This window comes from Sciurus carolinensis, chromosome 8 (genome assembly GCF_902686445.1).
Source record: "Sciurus carolinensis chromosome 8, mSciCar1.2, whole genome shotgun sequence".
Lineage (NCBI taxonomy): Eukaryota > Metazoa > Chordata > Mammalia > Rodentia > Sciuridae > Sciurus > Sciurus carolinensis.
This window is the reverse complement of record NC_062220.1, coordinates 137,959,424-137,983,070: the sequence shown is the minus strand read 5'-3', so window position 1 is coordinate 137,983,070 and position 23,647 is coordinate 137,959,424. Positions and strand designations below refer to the sequence as shown.

Sequence of the window (23,647 nt, the reverse complement as noted above, 5' to 3'; positions counted from 1 at the left end):
AGTGACTGGGGCTGGTTTTGCAGGTGAGATGTAAAAAGTCCATTCTCCTTCCAGACTTCCAGAGGCAGATGGTTTTCATGGACTTCATTTCCTCGATTTGACTGATCCCCTATTTCTACACTAACTGCCTGTCCCCAATTCTGGCTTCATTCACCCCTCTAATTCTAGGAACTCCTTCACTGCTGTAGGGAAAGGGGGTGATGACCGATCTGGCTTCTTTGAGCTGGAAAGGGGCAGCGTGGAGCAAGCAGTTTGGAGTTCCCTTTTTAGAAATCGGGTCAATCAAGGGGTCCAAGGTAGAAGTCCGGTTGGGGAAGAGCAGGTTGTAAAGGCATCTGGGGGTGGGTGCTTCTATGAGAGAACAAAAAGACATGGATACTGAAATGAGATTGATACAAAATAAATGTTGCAGCATCTGGAACACACCAATGCTTATCATAAAGATGACAGAAGTCAGTAATTCCTCACCAGGGGGTGGAAGAACTGAGAAGGTGTTCCCATAACAAGGCCTAGCAAAGGCTGGAGGGGACAAGGCCTTTATTTGGGAACTTTAACATTGTCCAGGTTATCGGGAATGTAAACACAATATTTAGTAGAGATCTCTATACTTCTGTTTCTAGCAAGCATAGATTAAGCCTACCTGTGTCTGTAGGCTTTAAACTGACTAAAACTTCTGACTCTGGCAGTTTCTCTTGACAGTTATCAGGCACATTTGCCTAAGAATCTCTTTTGTAGCTTTTAGTCTTTGTTCTAGTGGGCTAACACAAGTGTATATCTTAAGTTACATTTAAGTATTATTTCTTTTAAATGCCCAAGAATGGCTATATTTTGGTTTTAACTGTTTTGCTAGGTGTTTAAGATCAAGTTGGTCAAAGTGACCTGTTCCTGTATGTTAAAGAGTCAGCTGAGTTCCCACAGGGGTCACTCATAGAGAACTTAAGAGCAGCTTCTTAGCTCCATTAGTGCCATTGGTTAGGCAGGGTCTCCTCGATGAGGTGACTTTTTCCTTGACCTTCCTCTGCAGCAGGTTCACTGAGTGGCTTTTCCTCTAGTGACCTCATCGATTTCCTTGATCAGGAGGTTGTGTTACCCAGAGTTGCAAACCTCCTTAGAGAAGTCCTCTTGTTCCCTGGGTTCAGGTTGACTTTGAGGGCAAGACCCAAATATGAACTTTTCTTGACCTCTGAATTTAATCTCAATCTCTAAGTTTGATCTTAACCATCAAGCAAGTCAGTCTCACCAGTCGTAAAGTAAGAGTACTGGGCTTTAGCTTCAATGTCTATAACTTTACAGTTATTTACCCCCTTTTATCTAATTGGGGTTTACATTATCTGTCCTGTAGCTGATGGCTTACTATTCCAAGTTAATTTACAGTGTTTGCTCTTGAAGCAGTACTTCTGTAAAATATTGATCAGGCAACAATTAGAGTTTACAAGGAAAATACAAAAATGGAATCACCAACAGTAAAACATTGTTTGAGCAATAGCTATCTTGAATTTTGGCTGAGTTCCCGTTTGAGATCACAGTATTGTTTACAACAAACATCAAACTTTTGAACATAACTTTAAATGAGTTAAAGTCTGACTTACTTTGGAGCCATTCTGACACGCAGCAGAGTTGTGAGGCAGAGCCTTATCTCAGGTAAGGTGGGGCTTTTCACAAATCTTAGGTAAAATGTTCTAATCCTGAACCTAATTTTTTCTCTTTTGCCATGACCAGCATGACCAAATTCTCAAGTTCAATGAGGGGCAAAGGAGTATTAGAAAATAAAGGGTTATAAACACAGATTTTGAAGATTAAGCTGAGATCAGATGGAGCTCTGTTCTCTGATGGAAATGTGGATCTAAAGAGTTATGTCAGCAATCTTTATATATGTGTAATGTTAGGTTCCAAAGTTACTATAAGGTGGGCAGGAAACAGAGAAGGGAGCTGATGAAACACTGGTTATCTAGCAAAAGAATTCCTTCCTGCCCAAGAGCTGTGTGCCTGAGATCAATGCACTGCCACAGCAGTTAGGCATCTTGTGCCCTTGCACAGGAGCACTCCCAGGCACCAGGCATGCCACAGCCATGAGGTCATCAGAGACCCCAGTCTCAGTCACTGTGGTCCCATTTTTGCTACTGCACATTACACTCTTCCTTAAATGTCATTTTAAGAAGTTTACATATATTGACTCCTGAGTCTATATGAACATTAGTTAACACAATTTAACATTATATCTAAAACATGAATTAAAGAAAGGCTGAGAGAGCTTTTAAGTTTCCTTTTGTGTGGCAAAGTGGTAAAATGCTTTCATGTTTAACCTTTAAACAAATCAGGCTCTCCATAACTTTTAGAAATACATTTAACAAATTTTACACATACCCTATTGATGACAGGTCCTATAATAGAACGTCAAATGATAGGTTTACCATTACAGACAAGTTTAATTTGGAGAATAGCAGCTTGATAAATTTTCTGCTTTAAAGGTTTGTATACCTGGAAAATATGAACACATTTAATATATAAAGAATAATGTTTTTAAGTATGTTACTCCGTGGAATAACTTTGTAAATTAATTAGATGTCTCTAACAAACACATTTGAGTAATTCCATACATGTCGACTCTAATTCACTCATCTTATTGTAAAAAAACCAAGATATCAGACAAGTGTACCAACAGTATTTGCCATCTCTTTCCTGTTGAAGAAAAGTCCTAGAAAAATTGATGTTAGACATTTTATAAACATCAACATTTCATTAGTTTGACCACCTAGAGACTTGTGAGTTAATTTTAAGGACATTTTACTTCTATTAGTTTACCCAATTTAAATTGAACCTCTTTAAATCATGTGAATTTAAAATATTTGGATCCATTTTTTAAATTTTAATTTTTATGCATGCTTATATTTAACACAAAACAAAGGCCTTGTAATATTTATCTCCATTGCAATGTAAAGGATGTTCAAAAATAACTCTAGAGTTGGATAAAAAGAGCTGATCAAAAATCATTAACCTAGGTATGTAGGATCAAAATTGTGAGCTCAAAAATATAGCATTTAAGAAAAACAAAAGTCCTAGAAGAAAAATGATAATGGTTATTAATTAAAGCATGAGAAAATGAGAAGGAAAGAAAAGGTGAAAGGGAGAAAAGTATTCTGAGTTGTAGCCCAGGAGAAATTTAAAATTTTTTCTTTGGGCTTGAGACTGGTCTCCCACTGTGCCTTCCTCCATTTACATTTCAATGTAAGCCTTGACTGAGATCTGAATCTGAAAGGGGCTAAAATGTTCTAGCAGAAACCTGATGCTTAGGTCCTTTTAACCCTTTTTCCTGGTTAGGTTTGGATACAGAAAATTGTCAAACAATTATCTCCCACTACTTGTGGGAAATGGGACTGCTTATATTACATGGGGAAGCAGGGGGAGATGGAGAAGCAGGGTCTGGAGGCGCTTGAGCCTGCAGGAAGAGCCAAGAAGCAAGAAAGAAGAGACTTGAAGATAAGGAATCCCTTTCCGTCTGCCCGCTCGCTCATGGACACTGTGTGCCATTACATAAACGGATTTTGATGGCTTTAAGTACCGGGGGTCGGGTGGAGGGTTCCCAGGGTGGAATCTGCCAGATTGGAGGACCCAGATTCCATGGTGGGGACTGATACAGCCGAGTCTGTGGCCAGGGCATCCCGAGGCCAGGGTACTGGGCTGGAGATGAGGGGCAGCACATTGATTGTGTCGTCACACAAGCACCAATGTGTGTGCCGGGCAAAAGCCAAGAAGGGTTGAGGACCTGATATCACGGTTTTCAAGTGCGAGTGTGCGAGCGCGAGATGAGCCTCAACCCTGAGAGAATCTCCACCATAAAATCAAGAAGCCACCCCGCAGGTAAGACAGACTAAGGGGCCTGCCATAATTATAAAAGTTGTGACTGGGGGTACCCACCCCTCAGCCGCCTCGAGGGTATAAATCAGCCTAGGAGAACCGGCCTAGAGGACTCACCAACCTGAAGTCCGGTGATGAATGCAGAGCAGAGCGTCCGGGCAGAATAGAAGGTGGGGCCGTGTCCGGGGGCACTGGGGCTTAGATGGGGTTCCACTCGCGACAGTGGAAGGACCCATCCCAAGTCACGGCACCAATGTAAGGAAAAATGCAGCTCAGTTCGGGTCCCGCGGTAGCTCCAGCCCCTCCAACGGAACTGGCGCTCTGGACGCCCGGTCTCAGTTGCGGCTCAACAATAATAGCTCCCAGAAATCCACGCCGGACACGGGAAATCACATAAGGGAGTTTATTAAGCAAACAGAGTTTCTCCCTGCAGGGTAAGAGAGAAAATGAGAGGAAAAGAGAAAGGAAAGAAAAAGGGTGCGCACTAGAGAGAGTGGAAAGCCAGGAGGAGGAAAAGCAAGTGTGTAGGAGAGAAAAACAAGAAGGGAAAGATGGCGGTTGAATTCCGCCGGGCCAACAGGGGGCCAATAACGGAGAAGGATACTGCAAGCTGACTGATGAACCAATAGCTAGCCAGGATGTTCACAGATTGACAAGTGGTTGGGAGGCGGGGAAAATGGCTGCAACGGAATGGGCGGGGGAGCAGCTTTATACATTACAACCATTTAACTCAGAAGATCAGAATCTTTAGCATCAAAAATAATCACAGGAACAGCCACCCTTCGTTCCTTTTTTTTCTCTTCCTCTCGCTCTCTCTCTCTTTTTTTTTTTTCCTCTTTTTTAAATTCATTCCACAGTGCTTATGAGTAAGTTTTCAGGGCTGAGCCCTGGAAACATAGGTCAGAGGCTCAACATGACCTAGCTCCTGCTCACTTGGAGCCCAGAGCCTAGAAGAGGGAACAGAGGAGTAAATAGTCTAGGGATGAGTGTGTGATTACAAACCAGAGGTCAGCAAGATTTCCCATAAAGGGCCAGATAGTATTTTAGCTTGAGTGAGTCACACAGTATCAATTCTGCCCATTGTAAGAAAAAAGCAGCCTTAGACAATACAGAAAGAAATGAACACAAGTGGGGTTCAAATAAAACTTTAATTATAAAAACAGGTGGAGGGCCAGATTAGGCGCAGGGCTGTGGTTTGTTTATCCCTACACTGGAGAGAAGGAGCATTGTTCTATGAGGATGCATAACAAAGAAATAACCTGTGTAGGGGTGGGGAGAAGAGGGAGGGCTTCTCCCTCAGGAAGGACCTTGAGTAAACAGGGATTAGCTGGGTGACAGAGTGGGTGGAAGGACAGTGGGGGAGGAGAGGAGGGAGAGTCACCTTAAACTGGAAGACATTTAAAAAGCCAGTTTGGACAGAGGGCAGAAGGGTCAGTGGAAATTGGCAAGAAATGAAATTGGGTAGATTGTGACCAAATCATGTGCAGTCTCAGTGATCATGTTAAAATTGTGGGGGTTTTCAGTCCCAGGGCAATGGAAAGCCAATGAAGGGTTTTAAGAGTTGTTTTCTTTAAAGAACTCTGCATAATTTCCTTTTCTCTCAACTAGGGCACAAACAGACCCTTCGGAATGAGCCCGGGTTGTATTTTCTGGCAAGAAATTAGTTTTTTAGAGAAGAGAACGTGAGGGTCACAGCACAGCCCCGAAGGGTCACGTTTTGGTGGTCTTTACAAGCTTGGAGCAAGGTCCCAGAAACGGAGTCACACATTCCAAGGGATCAAAAAGGATAACATGGAAAAGTCCTTTTTCCAGGTATTAAAATACTATTCGCGGTTGGTGCTCCAGAGAGATTCCTTGCATAATTAACTAATTGGTCTCACATTTCCCACCACAGATTCTGAGGCTTTTTTAAAAGTATTTGACTCCAAAGGTTTTTAAACTATAATGTTTCATGGCGTTAATTTTTCCATTGTCTAGACAGCTGGAGAGTCAGACAGGATTATCAAGAGGAAAGAGCTGGTTTGTGACCAGAAGTCAACCTTCTCCGCCAGCGGAACTTACATGGTAGTGACGGCGGTGGCGGCTGTCATAAGAAACCCTTTAAAAACCAAGTCCTTTTGTGTTTGTGCATGTCTGGAATTTGGCATTGCATAGATATTTTGCATTTTTAATCCCCGTGAAATACCTTTTAATAAAACCACCGAAGAGAGCGCTCTGGGTGCCTGGTGGGGGCGGCAGGGAGCGCGATTTAAGGGCTACTTGGACCAGAGTTCTGGAATGCTGTGGGGATTAGACAGACCTGCCATCCCTGTGGGGCTGAAATGGGCCCAGGAGTCCCATGGCCGCCCGTCAAGCTAGGGCTCAATCAAAGGCAGGGAGCCGAGCCCGCGGGGTGGGCCCTGAAAGCGAGTTCCCACGTTCCCCCGTTTGCACTCCACTCTCGCGACCTGCGCTGGCAGGGCGCTGGCCAAGTCCAAGCTGCAGCCACTGCCTCCTTCTCTGGACTCTGTCTCTGACTCCTTGGCCCCAGGCCTGCATCCAGGCAGGCTGTGGCACTGACCCGCTCTGGTAAAGGCACACTTTCCTGGGCTGGTGTCACGGGCCACCTGCCCCAGCACAGTCCCCGCAGCCAGGGGCCCTCAGTGAGGCTTGCTTTTGGCCGTCTGGACAGGAATTCGTGTCCAGCAGCTGTCCCGTCCAGCAGCTGAGGACTTCACCTGTCTGCACGTTGCGTTGGGCACAGTCCCAGCCCGCTGAGCGGGACTGGCAGGAACTCATGAGACGCGCCACCGCACAGGGCAAGTCCCCAGGAGCGCGGCCCTTCACCTTTGAGTGCCCATCCACACACAGGGCGTGACCTGGACCCACGCGGTGGGTCGCCCAGAAGATCGTCGGCGCGCTCTTCGCTTCCAGGAGCGTCGCAGGATCCCTGTGTCCGCTTCCCTGCCGGGAGGGGAGTGTCCACTCACGGCCTCCTGCCCCTGCCGCAGCCTTGGCTGAAGCCATGAGAAGCGAAATGGACAAAGGAAGGGTGGACTCAGGGAGGAGAGGAAAGGACTCCGGACATCTCCTGGGGGTTGCAGCAACCGGGTGAGGCCGGGAGCTGTGTCCCAAGGCAGCCAGGACGGTCTCACCAGCTAGAGAGCTGGCCAGGCAACGGGGTCCCCCGCTCCTCGGGAAGTCAGGGGCCAGAACTAGACGCACAACCTTGACCGGTCTATACAGCCAGCATGTGGACAGTACAACCCCACCTGGTCTACACAGCCAGCATGTGGAAGCCACAACCCCACCTGGTCTACACAGCCAGCATGTGGAAGCCACAACCCCACCTGGTCTACACAGCCAGCATGTGGAAGCCACAACCCCACCTGGTCTACACAGCCAGCATGTGGAAGCCACAACCCCACCTGGTCTACACAGCCAGCATGTGGACAGTACAACCCCGACCGGTCTACACAGCCAGCATGTGGAAGCCACAACCCCACCTGGTCTACACAGCCAGCATGTGGAAGCCACAACCCCACCTGGTCTACACAGCCAGCATGTGGACAGTACAACCCCACCTGGTCTACACAGCCAGCATGTGGACAGTACAACCCCAACCGGTCCACACAGCCAGCATGTGGAAGCCACAGCCTCACCCGGTCCACACAGCCAGGATGTGGAATGAGGTGGCTCCTTGCCCTGGACTTGCTTTCGTCCTTTTGGAACCCAGCTCCAACATCTGCTCCCTGGTGACCCTGTTTATAACATGAGAATAATGAGAACACTTCACAGGCATCGTATTTGCAAGTATTTATAACAAAGATACTTTGAATCAGAATGATTCTGATGGCCGCCCAGCACACGGTAGGCTCTCCACCCAGCTGGTCTCATCCTCCTCTGGACCCAGGCAGCTCGCGGGAGTGACCGGGGACAACTCCGCGTGCTCTCAGCCTTTCCCTGGGTCACTTGCTGAGCGCAGCTTGCGGGGCCCCGGTTTCTGCCCCGTCCCTGTTCCCCATTCCTTGTTGACAGCCATCGTTACATTTTCAGGAATTTCACGACTGGTTCCTCAGCAAAGCCATTCATGGAAACTTGGCGTGAACTGGAAATGAATCACAGTCAAAGCGAAGATCACGATCACTCAAAGCTCATCTCTCTCATTATTCCACAAGAGTTTGCTGTCGCCAAACCCCGAGGGCGTTTCCTGCTGCATTCTGCTTCCGTGGGAGGCTGCGCCGGGCGTCAGGTGAGCGGCCTGAGATTGACCAGCGGGGACGCAGACTCACGCGTGACCACCCGGCTCGCTCTATGGTCTTGCTGATCGTCTAGACTTAAGAGGTTGAAACCATGGCAGTTACAGGACGAGACCTAAGCAGATCACAGCTCTCACGCGTGCGTGTCACGGCGCTTACGTCGTGAACAGCACCCCAAGAATAGAGCTGCCGTTCTTCAAAAATTCCAAGACCATCGTCCCATGCAGCAGAGGCACCCTGTGGCATGGACAGAGGAGGCTCCCACACGGGCTTGGTGACTCCGCTTTCGTCTTTCTCATCAACGTCAATGAGAATACCCACCGACTTTTGTGTGGGTGACGCTTGTTAGTTATGACCTCGGGTTCGGGCAGAGGCAAGCACCTGGCAAAACCCACCACCTGTGAGTACCCACCGGCTCTGCAGACTGGAAGAACCCTGCAGATTTTATCATCATTCGCAAAATCTGTGCTTCGCACTTTACATGAGTCAAGTTCGTCTCAGACACTCACATTCTTTCTCGCCCTCTCTGGAGAGCGACTGGCTCAACAGTCACCACCGGCACACGGTGGATGCTCAGCCCTGCTCTGAGGCACAGTGACCCTGTGTCCTTTGGACCTTTTACAGGAGGCTAATGATGCCACCCAGGGGGGCCAAGCAGAAGCCCAGGAAGCAGGTGTCCAACAGGGAGGGACCTGGGGCCTTCCTCCTGCCTCTGGGCACACATTTAAGGGCCCCGTTTACTTGGAAAGGAAGGCAGAAAGGATGGGAGGTGACAGAAGGCTCTGCAGGGAACTAGCAAAGCACCCAGGCAGACGCAGCCTGGCGAGCGAGCCCTCCTGGCCCCAGAGCACCCGGTCCACGTCTCCTCTCAACCTGAGTCCAGTGTGGACTGTCTGACCCGCTCAGCGCTCCCGGGGTCCTGCCCCAAACTAAGCTCAGAGTAGACGGCTTTTTGCAAAGGCCATGCTGCACTTGGCACCTGGGAGTCCCAGAGGCAGGCAGGTGGGGGTCACGGCTGAGCCCTGGGGCAGGCGACCCTGTCAGGACGGGAGTTCTCGCCCGGGGCCGGTGCTCTGCCGTGCAGGACCCTGGGCTGCACTGGTTTAGCGCATGAACGTGGCCTGGGCAGAGCCCACTCTGGGGGCTTCGTCCATGAGCTTCACAAAATTCCCAGGTTCTATCGCCAAAGACTTGGCAGGCCTCCAGATGTGGAGGGCTTGCCTGGCACGCGTGAGGCTCTGGGTTCCATTCTCAGCACCGCATGTAAACACATGAATAAAATAAAGGTCCTTTAACATCTAAAAAAAATTTTTAAGTTACATTGTAAAAAAAAGAATAGAAATAAAATAAAATAAAGGGTGCCCCACCCCTCCCCATCCTTCCCGTTTCTACACCCCAGTACAGATTAACTCGGGGGCAGGCGCCCCTGACACAATGTGACTTCGGGGAGAGTTGGCAAAGATGCCTGCTCTTTGGAAATCAGCGCATTGGTTCACTGTAAATCAAATCAAGACCCTTCGCAGAATCTTCCGAAGGTTTGTAGGACGCTTCCAAAAAGCCATCTGAAAACTTGACCTAACGAGAGTAGCTAATTTACAGAAGGGACAAGGGAGTGGGGATCTTGGTTTTTCTATGCATTAGAATCCTTTTAATAAACATTTATTTTCTTGTCTTCTTATTTTTGAGTCGCAGTCTTGTTACCTTGCCCCGGCTGGTCCTGGACTCCTGGGCTCAAACGATCCTCCTGCCTCAGCCTCCTGAGTATACCTGCAAACTGCAGGCGTGTGCCGCTGTGCCGGGCTGTTAAACTGCCTTTATGAAGTGACATTAATGAATACAGCTTGAAAGAAACTGGAGGAGGTGTGTGACAGAGAGCGTGTCAACTGGGGAAAGTGGAACCCGCTGCTGAACAATGCCGGGCCGCCAGGGAGGAAGCTGAGCAAGAACCAATTCCGAGTTGCCCCCCAGACCAGTGGTGAGATCCACGTTAGGGTCGTCCTATGGCTCCGGCTCCGACACACACGGCCACAGTCCCTAAGCCTGCGGGGATGGCGCTGAGCTGAGCGGGGCTTCTCTGTCTTGGCGAGCTGGCCCGGAGATTGCGCTGAGATGCGCGCCCACTCTGACTTGCTCCCTCACTCCCTGCCTGTTCATCCGTGGTTGGTCCTCTTTGCGCCCGTGCCCATGGGCGACGGCACAGGCTGGCGAGCTGGCACGGAGTCTCCCTGGGGGAGCTGCCAACGGCCCACGCTGCAGGTGCTCCCCTTGATTTTTATGATGATTTCATTAATGCCGCCTGGTTCAAGATCAATCATAAAACTCCCTGGTCCATCTGAGTTGCTTTGTGAATTTCTCATTGTCTGGAAGCATACACAGTCCTCCCGACCCCGAGATTTAGGGACGCTGGGCTGCTGTGGGTCTCCTCCGAGCCCCCGCTCTGAGCTCTGGCTGGAGGCACCGGGGAGGTGGGGCGGCCAGCACTGCTGCTCCCCAGCTGGCCCAGTCACGCCCCTGCTGCCAGCCGCAGCCCTGGACAGGTCCCCAGGGTCCTTCTGCCTCATGAGGGCCATCAGTGTGTCAGTGGTCAGTACAGTCAGCTGACACTTTCCATGCAAAATGGCCGGAGCTCCCCACCTGCTCAGTGGACGCCACCAATCTCGGGTCACTGGAGATTTAGGCAGAGCTGAAGCCTGGGCGCAGGGGCAACTCTGGCATTGCGGGAAAATGTGACATGTTTGGGACCCATGCTGAACTTCCCAGAGGCTCCCAGCTCTGAATTAGGAGAGTGGGGCACTGTCGTGGGCGCCATCCCTGGGGAGACCCTGCGCCGGGGCCTGGAGGTCCCAGCCCAGGGCTTGTGGGGCTGTGGACTCGGTCCAAGTGGCTCTGGGATAATCCATTCTGAGCAGAAGCCAGCAGACATGGAGGCCCTCAGGGCAGCTCCCCGCTCCCGATTCTCTACAGCCAGGGTGAGGAGCGGCTGTGACCCCGATCCCTGAGGCTCAGGGCCAGCAGGCCTCGCCCCAGTAACACACGAACCCCACGGAAGGCCATCGTGTGCGCCATGGGGACTCCCTGGAGGCATCCTCTCCTGTCACCCAGAGGTATTTAGGACAAAGGCAATGCCGCGTGGCCAAGAGGGGTTGGCACGGACCCCATGCTCCTCCTGGAGGCTCTGCCGGGGACACTGAGCCACGGGGCCGGCGGAGGAGCTGCCCGGCTGATGTTCCAGGTCGGCTCACAGCCAGCCATCCCAGGGGGCACATCTGCGACCCTGTGGGAGGAGGGAAGGGACGAGGCACAAAGCCGGAGTCAAGAGGCGGGTCACTTCTTTAGGTCTCATTCGCAAGGACAAACTGAGTCAAGTTCAGGGTGACCGGAGGGCACGGCCCTGGTCTGATGGGGAGCAAGCAGTGACGCAGAGCCGCTGGAGCGGACGCTGAGCTCTCAGGGAAGGCGGGAGCCACTCCCTGCTGGGGCGGCCAGGGGAGCGCCAGGCGCCTCTCCCTAAGGAAGCCGCTGCAGGCTGGCGAGGAGCGAGCGCCCTCTTCCTCCTGAGAGGCCAGCGACGCTGGGTTTGCCCGTCAGCAGGCCACACGGCCAACACCCAGAGTGGACAGCCCACCCTGACACCTGCAGAGCCTGCCACCGTGAGGCCTGACTAAAGTGGACGCTGGAGGGGCCAAGGGGCACGTCTGGCTATTGATGCCCGGTTAAATCTGCAGGATGGAAGGACCAGCGGAGGACAGGGGGCAGGCACCGGGGAGGCACTGGGGCCAGACTGCGGCAGGCCTCTGAGACGTCTTCCCTCTCCCCGGCCACGCCCCGTAGCCTGAGCCAGCCCAGGACAAGCAGTGCCCTGCAGCGGAAGCCTGGGGCGTCTGTCCTGTGACAGGCGCTGGCCTTTCTGTGCCCCAGTTTCTCACAGAGGTAGGATTCGCTGAGACGGGGTGGGTGGCGGCCTCCACAGCCAGCCAAGGTCACCAACACGAGGGCCACTGTTAGACTCGCTGTGTGTTTTCAGCATCCAGCTAAAACACAGTCCCCACATGGGACAGACTAAACCTCCAGGAGAACCTCCGGTCTTTGCAAAATAAAACGTGTCCTTTAAATAACTCAAACACAGCACCTTTCAGGTGGAAAGCAGCCACAGGCTCCTGTTTGGAGAGCTGGAATTTTCCACTCGGGGGCACCGGGGTGCACTTGGAAGAGAAGCTTCTGGGCCCGATGTCAAGCATCCTCGTTTTACAAGCCTGGCTCCAAGGAAGACATTGTTTCTTTAAACTCGCTGGCCTCGCTGTCCCCACACAGGCGGAGCCACACCAGGGAGGGAGAGGAGAGCGGTGGGAGCCGGCAGGGCGGGAAGGGCCGTGTGCCCCACAGTGAAACCCTGCCTGGCGGAACTCAAGGCTAGCAGGACGGTGAACTTCTCAAGAGTGACTTCAAACACCGGGCGGCGGGTGGGGGAGGATGAAGGAGGCACAGAAGCCGCCCGGGTTCGGCCCACAAAATGCCAAGTTCTGTGTTTCAAGTCACAGGCCAGAAGCCGAAGAGAGGAACACAAGATTGACCTCCCTTTGGAGGCCCGAGGATAATGGGGTTTCAGTTTTGAGGCACAAGAGGAAACAGGGGTGGGGTTTCTCCTCCCTGAAGTCTTTCCTGGACACAGAAGGAGGCAGAGACTGAGCAGGAGAACTATCATGAGCTGTCACTAACTGCCACGGACCCTGGCCGAGGAGTCAGGGAGGGGATGGCATGGAGAGGGGAGAATGGCAGCCATTCCTGCCAGGCCGGAAGTCCACCATTTGTCCCCTAAGCCTACCTGGGCCCCTCCTCCCAGGGAGCGGGTCCTTTCGCAGCGGGCCAAAAACAGCAGGTAACAGGCAAAGCAGGTGGTCACGGGGGTGACTCTGCTGCGCCTCTGTCTGAGGCTGAGACGGTACGAGGCCCCTGGAGAGAGGCCAGACCAGGACCCAGGCCAGAATGCGCCGGCTGGGGCTGGGCCTCTGGGGGCCTCTCAGCCCTGGCACTGGAGTCTGTGATCCGCGAAGGACCCGGGATGGAGGGAACAGGCCCCCTCCCTGGAGGGGCAGGAAGGGACGCTGGCGTGGCCCCTCCCAGGATCCCCTGCGCTCGCCTTAGCACCACAGCCTGCGGGAGTCAACCCACAGGAGAGACGGGTACAGCCGGGCAAGAGGCGCTGGGCGCCTCGGCAGCCAGCCAAGGTCTTCAGCAGGGTGGGATGGCCACCTCCACCCCGGGGTCCCTGTAGTGCACTGCGGGGGCAGCAGTGTGACCTCCCCTGCACGGTGTGACCGTCGCTGGCACACACGTCCCTCTGGGTGCCAGAAGCACAGGTGAGCAGGGGCTCCTGAACATGCAGGCGAAACTACATGTTTCCAAGGCTGCCGTGTGCACAGGATCCGCCCAGCGGCGACACCTGGCACACCGCGTGTCCGCATCAGGGGACCCTCGGTGCCGCGAAGGGGACAGACGCTGTGCTCAGAGGGGACCCGGGAGGAACGGGGTGCCCCTCTCTCGCTCACAACCCAAATGCTGCCGTGGAGTAGCCACGTGCCACCTGGCCGTGTGCTGGTGGCCTCCCATGACTCTCCTTTCCTCCCGCCCGCAGAGGCCCTGTCTCGGTCTGCTCCGGCTGCCCTGGGCAGTTCCCCAGGCCGGGGCTGCACCCTCAGCAGCTGTGTCTCCAACTATGTTGGAGTCCGAGTTCCAGCTCCCTCCCGAGCCTCTCCTGGGCTGGTGGAGCTGCCTTCTCCCTGTCTTCCCGTGGCCGCCTGCGTGTGCCTGTCCGTGCTCCTCCTAAGGCCCAGACACAGTGGATAGGGACCCGGCAACAACCTCGTGCTAGCTGCACTCTGCGAAGACCTTGTCTCCCAGGACAGCCACAGCTGAGGGACTCTTCCTGCAACACGTGTGAAGTTGAGGAAGGAGGGACCCAATTCAGCCCCAAACCCTCCCTGAGGAAACTGAAGCCCAGAGAAGCCAGGTGACTTTCCCAAGGCCACATGGCAAGTGCAGGAGGTGCGGAAATGAAATACCCACCCTTGGTTGACACCCAGCGTCCCCCTCAGCAGGGGGCTCACGCACGCATCTGGCCTGACTTTCCTGCCCCAAACTGGAAGACGAGGCTGGAGAGGGTCAGGGAACAAGCAGACTCTTTCCGTCCCTGACCTTCCGTTCTCCTGGCCTATGGGCTGCAGTCAACGTCACCTTGGCCTCCAGGTCCTTCCTAGGTGGACTGCTTGACTGTGCACTGCCCAGCTGTCCCAGGTCCTTCCCTCTGACGCCTCCTGCTGGCTGCCTGATCCTCCAGCCGCCCTCCCTGTTCCTTCCTAGAGCAAACCCGTCTCCCTGTCCCGCTTTCTGAGGCTGCATCCTCCCCTGAGCACACAGATCGAGTGCTTTCAGGGACAGTTTTGATGAGTGTGCTGATTGTGTGATGTATTTCTCACCTGGTCACGGTCTCCTGGCCCTTCCAAGGTTAACTCCTGCCTCCGTCTTAAATCTTCTTGCCGCTTTCACTGAGTCTCCTGTCAGCTCACCGCTCTCGGCCATTTACTCTCTCCCTCTGCATGAGTCCCTCTCCTCGGATTACAAATGGCCGACGCGTCTGCACGAGCATGAATAAAGATGCTCAGCCCGCGCCTTCCCCAAGCCTCCCGCCCCTTTCTGCTGAGGCAGCCCTGTCAATGCTCCCCAGAGGCCTTCCAGTCACCAAAACTCAGGAGACCCTGGAGAGCACCTGGCTTTACAGAAGCCAGGGACTAAGGACTTGCCCAAGATCACACCCCAGTTTAGTGGCACAGTTTGGTCTAGAACAGCACCAACTAATTGAAATAGAATGTGAAGGCTGGGTGAGCTCAGCGGTAGAGCACTCGCCGAGCAAGTGTGAGGGCCTGGGTTCCATCCCAGCAAAGAAGAAGAACACTATCTCCGCCATCACTGTCACCATCACCATCCACCACCATCACCATCACCATCACTATCACGATCATCACCACCATCATCACCATCACCATCATCACCACCATCACCACCATCATCACCATCACCATCACCACCATCACCACCATCACCATCACCACCATCACCACCATCACCACCACCACCATAACCATCATCACCATCATCATCACCGCCATCACCACCATCACCACCATCACCACCATCACCACCACCACCATCACCATCATCACCATCATCACCACCATCACCACCATCACCACCATCATCACCACCATCACCATCACCATCACCACCACCATCACCATCACCATCACCACCACCATCACCACCATCATCACCACCATCACCATCACCATCACCACCATCACCATCACCATCCATCACCATCACCATCACCATCCACCACCATCACAATCACCATCACAATCACCATCACTATCACCATCATCACCACCATCATCACCATCATCACCATCATCATCACCATCATCACCACCATGACCATCACCATCACCATCATCACCGTCACCATCACCACCATCACCATCACCATCCACCATCATCACAATCACCATCACTATCACCATCATCACCACCATCATCACCACCATCACCACCATCACCACCATCATCACCACCATCACCATCACCATCACCACCATCACCACCACCATCACCACCATCATCACCATCACCGTCACCACCATCACCATCATCACCACCACCATCACCACCACCACCACCATCACCACTACCATCACCACTATCACCATCACTCACATCACCATCAAATCACCATCCACCACCATCACAATCACCATCACTATCACCATCATCACCACCATCATCATCATCATCACCATCACCATCACCATCACCACCATCACCATCATCACCACCATCAACACCATCATCACCACCATCACCACCATCATCACCACCATCATCACCATCATCACCATCACCATCACCATCACCACCATCACCATCATCACCACCATCACCATCACCACCATTACCACTACTGTTATGGGGCACAACTTAAGAACAGACTGATCACCACTGAGAAGTCCAAATTTGAGAGTCTTTATTAAGCTGGCCGGCTGACTGTCTCACACAATGCTCCCAAAATGGCTATTGGGAGAACAGCCCTGACCATAGGGTTGTAGGGGTTTTTATACCAAAAATCACATCAATCATAAGTGTCTGTTGCTATGATTTAAAGTTACAAACTAACATCATGAGATCATCGACAGAGGGGGAAGTGGGTCAAATGGACCCTTACCTAGGTACAAACTAAAGAATGGTTGCTAACATCCACACAATTACCGTTTGCATGGTACATTGGTTACTACATAGGAGTTGCCATTGTATATTATTAAACATGTCACACCAAGTAACTGAGGATGGGCACAGAGGCGGGGTGTTCCCATGGGAGAAACTTATTTCCTACATAACATGGAGTCTCAGAGTAAAATGGAGTCTGTTTAGTCATTTCCCTTAGAGTCTGGCCTAGAACATTCTCATGGAGCCAGATCTGTCAGCCCATCACACTACCACCATCACCACCACCATCACCACCACCACCATCACCACCATCACCATTGTCATCACCACCATCACCACCACCATCACCACAATCACCATCATGGTCGTCCTCCTGGTCCTCCTCATCCTCCTCGTCACAGTTACACTGAGCAACCACGCGCTGCCCTAAGCCCCGTCCATGATATAACAGTTGCTCAGGTGCCCCAGGGGATAGGTTCTATCACTGTCCCTGGCATTGGTTCCTTTTGCTGCTGTACCAAGTGACCTTAAACTCAGACGTAAGGCAACCTAAATTGGCCATCATCACAGGTCAGTGTGTCAGCAGCCCAACGCGAGTCTCACTGGACTAAAACGCAGGTGTCACAGGCTGAGCTCCTCGGAGCCCCTGGGAGGAGCCACACTTCCCACTTCTGGTGCCTGACAGCTGCCCGCTGCTCTGGCTGGGGCTTCTCGCAGCTGGACACAGCAGTTGCTGCCTTCCTACGCCTGTCGCCCACCTCCACTTCGTCTCCTTCCTCCCCTTTTGAAAGAAAAATCCTGAGAAGTCCTAAACGTAATTGTGAGGACCCGAGGGTGGAGGGAGGGGACAGGAGAGGTAATCGGGGGGCCCTCGATGGCTGAACCCAGCAGGGCTGTCCACACTCCACACATGTGAAGCTCGAAACCCCGGCGGACAGTCCCCGAGGAGCCAGACTCATGCTTGAACTTTCTGGGCTTGTGACCCGACCAGTGCAGAGGCACCAAGTTCCCCTATGGAGGGTCCTCGTGTCCTCCTGCCTCGCTTCCCGACGCTCTGCCCCTCTTACCTGCAGCCGATGGAGGTTCCCTAGGGACGGTTTGCGTTTTCCTTTCCAAACTGGGTCATCAAGTGCTGCTGGCCCTTCCAGCTCCTCCTGGCCTTGTGGCTGGTAGTGGCAGCTCTGTCCCAGGAGCTGTTCCTTTCCTGGACGGATGCAGGCGTGTCTGGAAGGACGGATTCCCCCGGTGGGCAGCCAGCTGGGGTAAAAGTCCTCTGCTTGCAGTTGCGCTGTGACCCGTGCCCTCTGTGGCTGTGCGCGTGTGTAATCTGGGCTCTCAGAGGACTCTGCTTCCCGCCGCTCCCCACAGGGCGCGGAGGCACTGTGTGTCCTACGCTTCTCAGTCAGGCCCGCGCCCTGGCTTCAGATCACCAAGTTCTGCCCGGTCCCTCCAGGCACGCACACAGCCTGTTCAGAAGAGGAAGAAAACCTCGAGTCCACTCACCGCCGCAGCAGAAGGTTCCAGAAACCTTGACTGGGGACACCCCGGGGTCTGCAGTCCTTTCTGCCTCTGGCCTGCTTCTCCTCCTCTCCTGTTGGTTCAGAAGCTCCTGAGCCTCAGATTGATAGGCAAGTGAGGCGCCGCTCTCCCTGGTGACAGATGGCAGAGAGACACCCGGGGAAGGAAGAAGAGCCAAGTGGGACGAGCCCAGAGCAGCCCCAGTCCCTTCCCTGGCCCCGTCCTGGGTCTCCTGACCACTCCCCATGCCTCACTCAAGGGTGAAGGCTACTGGTGGAGGTCACAGGGGCCAGAAGCTGATCCTCCACTTGAGGGAGGTCCCTGGGCAAGTCACAGACCCAACTTCTACTCACCCAATGTAAAAAAAAAAAAAAAGGACAAAAGGGACCCCATCTACCTCCCAGCTTACCAGCAAATTCGAGGCTGTCAACCAAGTCCAAATGCGCGGGCCAAGAGACTGGGAGGACAGCTTCCCTGGCTCCTGCGGGACCCAGGGCTGTTTGCAATCTAGCCCCCTGCAATTACCCCCGTCACGGGAGGCTGCCCGCCTGATGGACGTGGGCAGATGGGCCACAAAATTCATCAGGGCGCACAGTTTGAACAGCTTTCTCATCAAATCTGTCATCAGAGCTCTGCACCAAGAGCGAGGCTGGTTGTGTCTGTTTCATCTCCTTCCACTTATGAAACGAAAATCAATGAAGGCTGAGGGCGCGTGGAGACCAGGCCTCGCCTCTCGCGCCCTCTCCCCGCGGTGCGCCTGGCAGGAGGGCACAGGCCCAGAGAGGCCCTGGCCGTGAGGAGCGGAGAAGACGGCCTCCACGGGAGGCGAACATCAGATCCCAGTTCTCTGAACCCGCTGGAAAGCTGGAAGCGGCATGACCTCCCGCGGGAAGCTGAGCCTGAGCAGAGGGAGCTTCGGAGAGGCTGCGACAGCCCTGGGCCCGGGGCTCCCTGGCCTCGATAGTTTGAACCTTAGTCGGGTGAGGCGTGACCAGTCAACAGAGTGTGGGGCCATCGGTGCCATTTTGGTGACTTTCTACTGAATCTCTAATTATTGCAGGATTAAAACAAACTTTTTTTTTTTTTTTTAAGCTGAAGGGCTTGTAGTTGAAAGAGGTGGAGAGGGGAAGCGAGGAAAGTAGGGGGAAGAGGGAAGAGGAGGGACAGTGCCGAAGAGAAGGAGGGCAGCCTGGACAGGGATGGAGAGAGGAGGAAGACCGCAGGCCACTGCTGTCCCCGGGTGCCGAGGGGCAGGTCCTGGGTGACCTGGGCCTGCAGGCTGCCGGCCCCGGCTAGATCCTCCGGCTCACCCCGGTCCTTTCAGAGGCTTCCGCCTGGTCCGTATTGAAGCTGCCCCTGCCAAGCACTTGGAAGGAGATTTCTTCACATTATTTATTCTAGGCCACCCCACGGGGAACGTCCCTTCTGAGGCTCCCAGGTGCCCACCATCCCCGACATCCAGCTCCTCCTGTGCCCACCCGTGGCCCTGCACCTGCAGGGTCTGACACACCCCAGACCCCGCCGCTCCTCCCGTCTCATAGCAGACGTGTTAGACACCTGCCTCGTGAGACGCCGTGCGGGGTGGGGACAGAGGAGAGGGCAGGAGAGGCCGCGGCTCTGAGCACATGCAGTGCAGCCTGACCGGCAGGACCAGGGCAGACAAAGGCGCACTCAGTGGGGCCCTGGCGGAGGGGGTCAGGTCACTGCCCGCAGCCAGGACAAGGGACCCGCTTGCTGTGACCACAGCCCCCAGCCCCAGACGTGGCCCAGCCTCCCTGGCGCCGTGGTCTGAAGTGGGCTGGTGGCACCTTGGCTCTGTGTGGCGACACCAGGCTCCACCGCGTTCTTAAACCCGGGCCTGCGTGTGGGAGGGGCTGGCAGGACCTGCGGGAGAGCCACAGGCAGGTGACACCTCCACCTGGCCTCCCCTGTCCGTCCCTGTCACAATGCCGGCCACATGAGCTTGACCTGACTGCAGCTGTGCGGGGAAGAGAGCCTGGCATGGGCCAGCATCCCGCCATCTCAGTGACAGCGGGGTCAGTCCCCAAGGCCACCGTCCGTTGACAAGACCTCTCACCTCTCCCCTCTCCCGGCGGGCCTGCTTCCCTGCGGGTCACTGAGTCGTGTGCACCTGCCCACTCCTTCCCCATCAGGTGAAAGTCCCTCCGCCCCATGGCGCCCGCTCACCCCAGCAGGTGGCGCGTCTGCTGAGTGGGGTGAGCAGGGCGGTGCTGTGAAGGTCAGGAAAGCTGCTCTGCCCGGCTCCGCGCTGGCCACCGCAGAGTTCCGGGCCTAAGGGTCATCGAAGTGGCCTTCCAAGGACAGGCCCCCCAGGCCCGCTGTGGACATCGGCCTCCGTCCCCTTCTTTCCACCATTTGTGATACCCTCCCGCTCTGCTCCCAGCTCATGGGTTAGAAAATCAGCCCCTGCATCACGGGAAACGTCCTGGTCCTGGAAATCAGCGGGTCCCTTGAGGGCCATGCCATGCCCTCCAGGTGAGGGAGCCTGGAGGCCTCCCCGGCCAGTGCAGGAACGGAGGACCCTGACCCTGACCCTGACCCGCCAGGGCTCCCAGCAGCTCCCGGACCCCCCTGGGCGCTGGCTCGCTCCCCAGGAGTGTCCCGTGGGGTCAGCTCAAAGGCAGGACTGCAGAGCCAGCTCGCGAAGGGCCGAAGGGCCGTGGACGGAGACCTGGGGGCCAGGCCTCCCCTCCCCTCCCCTCCCCTCCCCTCCAGGCCCCTTCTCCTCTTTCCCCGCCAGCTCAGGGCTGTGCCAAGCCCCACCTCTGCCGACTGCAGTCCAGGGTAGAGTGTGGGCCCAGCTCGCAGGAGGCCCTGGGCTCTGGCCCCGGCGCAGCAGGAAAAGGAAAGAAAGGCCACCTTCCTGGGAGAGGAGGGGCAATGCCCTCGGGAGACGCTGCCCACCCGTCCACCTGGTTTCCTCATCGCAGGAAGCGTGTGGTCTGGGCGTCCTCGAGAGCCTCTGTGCACGGGCCCAGTGGAGGCCACCTCTGCCTCCCCACCCCGCGCTTTCCAGGAGACGCAGCCAGCCAGGCTCTCCTCTGCCCCCAGGAACGCTTTTAAAATCACTTTACTGGGAAGTAAAACACTAACGTCTCCACTCACCCGGCCATCGGGATCAGAGCTGGACTGGGTGACGCCGTGTCCCCAGAGATGGGGACAGACCTCCTCTGCCTCTAGCGGGGACTCGGAGAGAGGTTCCGGTTGCAGCCCAGTAGGGCCAGAGTCCCACAGGGTCCACAGATGCCCACAGGGAAGAAACGGCAGAACAGCAGCTCGTTTCTTTAAGAATACACACACACACACGCACATGCACACACGCACACGCACAGGGGCGCGCACACACACGCACGTGCACACACACGCACACATGCACACACACGCACACGCACACGCACGCACATGCACGTGCACACACACACGTACATGCGCACACACATACACGCACAGGCACACACACGCACACACCGGCCTACGGAAAAGGGCCTGTGCCTATAAGAACAGGCCTTCTGAGCGTTGCGGGAAGCCCAGCAGAGCTAACGACGGGACCTCTCGCCTCAGCCAAGCTCCCTAAAGCAATGAGCTGAGTAAACAAAACTGAATCCACTCAGGCCCCAAGCGGCAGACTGTGGAAGTCCACGGTGACCAACACCCATCGCCCCACAAGGCAAGGGACACATCGCGAGCGTGGAAACTGAGGCCCACGCAGTCCCAGACAGGCCCGGGCCAGGCGCAGGAGCCCGCGCTTCACAGCTGGCTCCCCAAACACGCTGCCCAGCCCTCGGGCACAGCGAGGAGCCTCTGGTGTCAGGGGACAGCCCCCCGGGGGTGTGGGCTGATTCTACAGTGTCGCTAGGAAAAGCGGCTCTGTCCAGGACTCCTCCAGACCACACCCCTTCAGAACCAGTGACCTTCTGAGGCCCCAAGGAAAACCTGCCCTTGTTTCTCCTCCTTGCAGGTGACCAAGCGTTGGCTCTGACGGCCAAGAACATGAGGCTGTCCTGGCGGAGCCGTGACTCGCGGTGAGAGGTGGGAACAAACAGTCTCCCTGACTCAGAAGGGCAGCCGGGACCCCACGCGGGAAGCGTGCACCAGTGAGGCCAGATCTGGGACTAGGAAGGAGAGCCGAGCTGAGGCCGGGCTGCTCAGGCCCCGACCCGGGGCCTTCGGTGCAAGTCCCCCAGGCAGGAGCCTCCTAGAAGAAGGCAGCGCCCCCCAGAGCCCGGGGCGCCTTCCTGTCCCAGTCCACAGGGCATCCTCTCCACACTTCCCAGCCCCCGCCGGCCTCAGGCCGAGAGGTCAAGGACTCTGGACCCCCATGGGGTGGTCTCTTGAAGAGCTCCGTGCGCGTGGGTTCCCAGCAGGGGCTCCGCCCGTGGCTGCTGCCATCAGAGCCCTGGCCAGGGTGGGCAGCAGCAGGGGCCCCGTGCTACCGCCGCAGCTTTCCAGGGGACTCTCGAGTCGCCTGGCCTTCCCACGGGACGTCGCTGGGCAGAGGCTTGGGTCTACCCAACAGTCTGTCCAGTTCGCTTCTTATCGTCCCTCCTGCATTGCACTAGCAACCAGGGACCCGGGCAGGCCCTCGGCAGCTGTGGAAGCACAACAGGATGCACAGGAGAGGGCGGCCCAGCCCTGAGGCTCGTGGGCCCAGCACGGGGAGCTGGCCAACGCGCTCACGGGCTGAGTAGAAGCTGGCAGGGCACAGACTCCCGGGGCCTGACCACAGGACTTCCCAAGCGGAGGTCACCATGTCTAGAGGGGGCAGTGTGTCTCTTGGGGACCTGGGAGAGGCCTGGGAGTCCGGCAGGCCCAGGCAGGGAGGGGTCTGCATAGCCGGGGAGGCCTTGATTGCCCCCCAGGAACACAGGAACAGAGTGCAGTGACCGTCCTGGGAGTCAGGCAGGTAGGGCAGCCGGAACGAGTTTATCGTCTTTACAAACATGATACCTAGTCAATCATCAGGCTCAAGAAGAGTAGAGAAGAGAAAGGTCCTTCCTGATCACTCTGAAGTAACAGTGCCGTTACGTGGTAGTTACTCCGGGTCCTGTCCCGCTGCAGAAGGCGCAGCCGGAAGGCGGGAGGTGGACCCACGGCAGGGGCGGGTCCGGGCCTGAGTGTGGGCACTGCTGACTCCCGCACACCGCGGTTTAAGACGGAAAGCGCTGCACTTCACTTGGATTTAAGCAAAGGAAAAGAAAGTGAAGTAGAACTTTAGGAATTAATGAATTTAAGATCATATCTTAATAATAGATATCATCCTTTTAAAATTTTCTCAAAAATTGTGCTAGATGGGATAAGACAACTCCAGAGCTTGGGGAGATGTACTGTTTCCAGCTTCATCGTGAATCAGGCCGTCCTGTCCCGTTTGACTCTGCTCTCAACAGCGAGCAACGGGATCTGCTTGTACTTGCCGCTTTCGAACTCACAGTTGGTTATTTGTAAATCTAGTTATGTCAGGATTTCAGGATTTATAAAATCTTCAAAATGATCATAATTCAAAAAATAACACCTTTTATAAATGAACGATTCTGTGATCACCACTATTTGTTACGCTACATTTCCTTCACTTCTTTTTTGTTAGTATATTTTATTAAATACAAAATGACATAAAATATTTCAGTGAAAACTACCCAGTAAAGTACAAAATAACTGGTTTTCTATACTCTGGATTAGCCCAGAAACTTTCACAGGTAAGTGGAAAGGTACCTATTAAGCACTCATTGCAGTACTTATTGCCCTGA

The 23,647-nt window shown here is 54.6% G+C and overlaps 1 long non-coding RNA gene across 2 annotated transcripts; it reads right to left on the bottom strand.

Moving 5' to 3' along the window:
* Positions 1–291: 291 nt before the first annotated feature.
* Positions 292–18,049, bottom strand: LOC124991974 (uncharacterized). 2 transcript variants are annotated; one of them, XR_007110005.1, is made up of 4 exons: positions 17,435–18,049; positions 14,567–14,724; positions 3,977–4,282; positions 292–351 (listed from the first exon to the last, which is right to left on the bottom strand). It is a non-coding gene; the product is annotated as an uncharacterized LOC124991974 (long non-coding RNA). The 2 variants fall into 2 exon arrangements; XR_007110004.1 differs by lacking the exon at positions 292–351 and having other exon boundaries at positions 3,646–4,282.
* Between the last annotated feature and the right edge of the window lie 5,598 nt (positions 18,050–23,647).